This window comes from Stigmatopora nigra, unplaced genomic scaffold (assembly GCF_051989575.1).
Source record: "Stigmatopora nigra isolate UIUO_SnigA unplaced genomic scaffold, RoL_Snig_1.1 HiC_scaffold_174, whole genome shotgun sequence".
NCBI lineage: Eukaryota > Metazoa > Chordata > Actinopteri > Syngnathiformes > Syngnathidae > Stigmatopora > Stigmatopora nigra.
This window is the reverse complement of record NW_027551697.1, coordinates 7,501-12,500: the sequence shown is the minus strand read 5'-3', so window position 1 is coordinate 12,500 and position 5,000 is coordinate 7,501. Positions and strand designations below refer to the sequence as shown.

Sequence of the window (5,000 nt, the reverse complement as noted above, 5' to 3'; positions counted from 1 at the left end):
GGAGAAATGAAATACACGGGTCGCTGCTTGGGCAACAGCTTCGCCGTTGTGGAAATGAAATGAGGTGTCGCTGCTTGGGCAACAGCTTCACCATTGGAGAAAATACGGGTCGCTGCTTGGGCAACAGCTTCGCCGTTGGATGAACTCAAAAATATGGTCACGGGGTCCGCTGCTGGGGCACAGCGGTCACCCCTAGGTACGGGTCGCTGCTTGGGCAACAGCGTCGCCGATGGAAGAAATTACGGGTCGCTGCTTGGGCAACAGCGTCGCCGTCGGAGAAATGAACTCTACGGGTCCGCTGCTGGGGCACAGCGGTCGCCGGTGGTGAAAAAAAAATGAAAGGAGTACGGGTCGCTGATGGGGCACAGCGTTCACCGTTACTCGAAATGAACTCGAAAGCCACGGGGTGCTGAAGAGGGCACAGCGCAAACCCCGATTGGCGACCGCGTGGGGACGGCTCGCGCGTCCGTGTTCCCGGCGATAACGGTGAGGTTTCTGGTGCGTGCGACCGGCGATTGACCGGAGGCTAAGGTACTGCGGGTGGTGGACCCCACTCGTCCAAGGCCCCTCCGCGTCAGGGCTGACCATCGTCACTGTCACTGCATCCGCTCCGGGGCTCGTGCGTGCGAGTGGGCGTTCTCGGTCAAAGAGGTATAGTGAAAGTGTGAGGGGCGGCTGTTCGAGCCGTGTACCGAACAACGGAGAGGTTTCTGGCGCGTGCGATCGGCGATTGGCCGGAGGCTAAGGTACTGCGGGTGGTGGACCCCACTCGTCCAAGGCCCCTCCGCGTCAGGGCTGACCATCGTCGCTGTCACTGCAACCGGACGGTCACGGTCCGTGCGGTCGTCTCGCTCTCTTAAAGAGCAGTGCGACAAGACGGGCCAGGGTATAGTGCTTGCAAAGCCGGGATAACGGTGAGGACATAGTGCGTGCGACCGGTGATTGGCCGGAGGCTAAGGTACTGCGGGTGGTAGACCCCACTCGTCCAAGGCCCCTCCGCGTCAGGACTGACCATCGTACTTTATCTGCATCCGCCTCGGTCGCGTGGGTGCGGCTTGGCACGTATGACCACGTCACGCTAAAGACAACGGGGGCAGTGGAACTGAACGTGCGCAGCATAACGAAAGCCGGGATAACGGTGAGGACATAGTGCGTGCGACCGGTGATTGGCCGGAGGCTAAGGTACTGCGGGTGGTAGACCCCACTCGTCCAAGGCCCCTCCGCGTCAGGACTGACCATCGTCACTTTATCTGCATCCGCCTCGGCCTAGTATGTAATGTGGCGGTCGTCTCGCCCGTGTCTTCTGTCGGCAGGGTATAGTCGTGTGGAGGGATGGCTCGTGCGAGCTCGTGGACTGAACAACGGAGAGGTTTCTGGCGCGTGCGATCGGCGATTGACCGGAGGCTAAGGTACTGCGGGTGGTAGACCCCACTCGTCCAAGGCCCCTCCGCGTCAGGGCTGACCATCGTGCTGTCACTGCAACCGGACGGTCCCCCGCGAGCGCGTTTCGTCTCGCTCTGGCCAATTGGAGAGCCGTGACAACAAGAGCGATGCGTCTGACTCATTCGAGGTCACGGATAACGGTGAGGACACGGTGCGTGCGACCGGTGATTGGCCGGAGGCTAAGGTACTGCGGGTGGTAGACCCCACTCGTCCAAGGCCCCTCCGCGTCAGGACTGACCATCGTCACTGTCTCTGCATCCGCCCGGCTGAGTTTGTTCAGCGGTCGTCTCGTTCACGTTCCACACAACCGCGCGTCGGTTTGGGATAGCTGGGTCGGCGAGACGCCGAGAGAAGAGAGTGCGTTCGAAACTGGATAACGGTGAGGACTGGTGCGTGCGACCGGTGATTGGCCGGAGGCTAAGGTACTGCGGGTGGTAGACCCCACTCGTCCAAGGCCCCTCCGCGTCAGGACTGACCATCGTCACCTTATCTGCATCCGCCCGGTGGGGATCTGCACCGTCGACCCAAGCATGAAAACCCTCGTGTCGGTTCGGGCGAGAAAAAAGAGTTCAAGGGAAAAAGGCAACGATTTCACCATTCGAGTTCATGTGGAGGACAAAAAGAGGACAAAATGGAAACGAAATGACCATGAGTTCATCGATGGAAATGAGGACAATACTGACGAATATGGAGAGTTCTAAAATTTTGCCAAATGACACCGATGGTTGACGAGAATCCCTAAGCCACGGGGTGGGATACAAACCTGAACTAAAGACCTGCCATAGTCCGGTTTTTTTCCCAAAAAGGGCGCATGTGGACGGAGGGCACACATGGAAACCTAACCACCAGCCGAGCCATTGCCGGAGGAAATATAACGAGATGCCAAATACCATAGCCTTTGGGACAAAGCCGATTCTTGGAGGACAACAAAAATGAGACATGGTACTTGGTGAAGCACCGGACATATGGAGCCACAGGGGCCAGAAAAGAGCCGATAGTACAGGGCAAGATGTGATGTGACGGTAACGGACATGTGTTAATGATGGTGGACATGTGTTACGAGATGAAATGCTTGGAAATCACGTAAAGAACCGATGCGTGAATGAAAATGAAAACAGATCATGTTGGGACCAGGTTGGGAACCCCTCCACAGTCTGCGACAAAAAAGCTTCCCGTGTGGGATTATTCCGGTAATAAGAAGGGAGTCAGGTGCCCGGTACCTGTACGCCACTATGAAGGCCTCTGGTGGTTGTACGCTGGTTTAAAGACTCGATTTACCCCCGCCTTGACAAATCGAGCGCCACAAAAAGTTGCGCCGTAAAAGGGCCCTGACTTTCCTTGTTGGTTCGGGTTGGCATCGCCGGGGCTTGTGAGATAAGTGCCTATTCTAGGGGGATGGAGTACACAATCTCTACGACCTCTTTGGTGCCTCTGGGTGGTTCAGGCCCGTGGGAAAAGCCTCAGAGCCGCTTCCTTGAGGAGCCGCGGGTGACTCACGGGTTACGTCATCGCCTGGAGGTGTCGGGAGTTCTTTGTTTTGTTTTGCGAAAAACCCCCGTCACGAGAAACTGTGCTTCTTCTCGGTTTGTTACGGTTGCACGCAGGTGCCGCCGGCCGTTCCCACAGTTTTCTCGTCGTGTCACCGGGCTGCTTGCGGCTATCGGTAGATGCACTGTGCACGTCTCCCTGCCACGAAAGGAAGGAGTGAAGGAAGGTTGGCAAATAACCGAATCGATCGCGTGACAAGGTACAGGGCGATCGCACGTATTGACGTGAGGCATAACGAGAGGGGGTTGGGCCTAGGGCCGGCCCCGGAGGTATCCGTCCCTGTCGATTCTCTCTCTGGGTTGACGCGCAAGAGCACGGGCATGGCAGTCCGCGCGTGCGTCCCCGGGCTAGTCTCCGGCAGCGGCGTTCCGCCTCTTAGGGTAGTCGGGCGCCGAATCCCTCCCTCTCGCCCGGACCGGACTTTCGAAGGCTCATGTAGATGGCACTTATAGACGTGTCGGGGCCCGAGAAACAATGGTCCCGCACCGCCGAGGCCGGAATGGTTACAGTTTACTGTAACCGCTATAGTCAACGTAAAGGGGTGCACGTTGCCCGTCTCTGATGCGATGAAGGTTCGGGAAGATCGATTCGATGGACGGTGGTCGAGCCCGGATCCATTACGGCGACCACCACGGACAAGGTACCCGGTTCCGCTTTTGCTCGTCTGGCGCGTGCCAACAAAACGGGGGTATATGGGTTGCCACCCGGCCCGGTCTTGTGCTACGCTCGGAGTGTTCTGGGGTTCGGGAGCCGTGGGAAAAGCCTCAGAGCCGCTTCCTTGAGGAGCCGCGGGTGACTCACGGTGCTACGTCACCGCATTCCTCCGAGGACAGTAGTTACGCCGGATCACCGGTCCCATTACCTGGCCTTCGGCGACATCTCAACGCTCACCCCTTGGGCCCCACTTTACCCAAGTCGGGATGAACCTAGGATGGGGGGAGCTCTTGATCGACCCTAGGCCCCACCGCCTAACTCAGCCAAATCAGGGGTGGATAAACCGTGCCCGCCTTGGGAGCAATAGACCTTCCGATGCTTTGCCAACTCAGGTGTTGCGATCTTGAAAGGTGTCTCCGGGCATCACTGCTCTACATGGGTGGCCGGGCAGCGGGGGGCTGACCCGGGCGGCCGCCTGGAGATGTCGGGAGGCACCTGTAGACAACTCTCAGCGGTGGATCACTCGGCTCGTGCGTCGATGAAGAACGCAGCTAGCTGCGAGAATTAATGTGAATTGCAGGACACATTGATCATCGACACTTTGAACGCAACTCGCGGCCCCGGGTCCCTCCCGGGGCCACGTCTGTCTGAGCGTCGCCTGACATTCAATCGGGCCCGACCGCGGCGGTGAGGGGCGGCACCGTTCCGCGGCGTGGCCCGCGACTGGGGATGCAAGATCGGGGAAAGTGTTATGCCAGCACGCACCCCGACCCCCTAAGTAAAGCCAGATACGGGGCTCGTCCATGCCCGTACAGAGAAGTGGTCGAGAGAGCGAGATTTCGGGGAACATGCATATGTGAGCGAGGCATGTCGTTGAGATCCACAAAGACCTCACAGTCCGCGGTCACGAGGCGGTCATTTGGATAGTAACCACCGACCCGTGAGTGTCCCTCCGCAAAATGGACTGGATCCGAGGCAAAAACAACACGGACCGAAGGCGCCGGCGCGTGGTGCGCGGACACCCGCGTCGGCAGGGCGATAACCGAAAAAAATGAAATAAAAGGATCTCCTCCCCGAATCTCAATCGATCGAACCGCGGCTTTTATGGTTCCGACCTCAGATCAGACGGGGCTACCCGCTGAATTTAAGCATATTACTAAGCGGAGGAAAAGAAACTAACTAGGATTCCCCTAGTAGCGGCGAGCGAAGCGGGAAAAGCCCAGCGCTGAATCCGCTGCCCCTGGCAGGCAGTGGAAATGTGGCGTAAGAAAGGTACCACTCACTTTGCGCCCCGAAGGGCCTGAGTCCTTCTGATGGAGGCTCAATCCCGTGGACGGTGTGAGGCCGGTAGCGGT

The 5,000-nt window shown here is 58.4% G+C and overlaps 2 non-coding genes across 2 annotated transcripts in view; both read left to right on the top strand.

The window, feature by feature from the left end:
- Positions 1–4,148: 4,148 nt before the first annotated feature.
- On the top strand, positions 4,149–4,302 carry LOC144193194 (5.8S ribosomal RNA). The gene has a single exon (XR_013325665.1). It is a non-coding gene; the product is annotated as a 5.8S ribosomal RNA (ribosomal RNA).
- A 454-nt stretch (positions 4,303–4,756) lies between these two features.
- The window catches only part of LOC144193196 (28S ribosomal RNA), a 4,784-nt gene continuing 4,540 nt past the window's right edge, over positions 4,757–5,000 (top strand). The window contains exon 1 of the ribosomal RNA XR_013325667.1: positions 4,757–5,000. This exon is cut by the window's right edge and continues 4,540 nt beyond it. This is a non-coding gene — a ribosomal RNA (28S ribosomal RNA).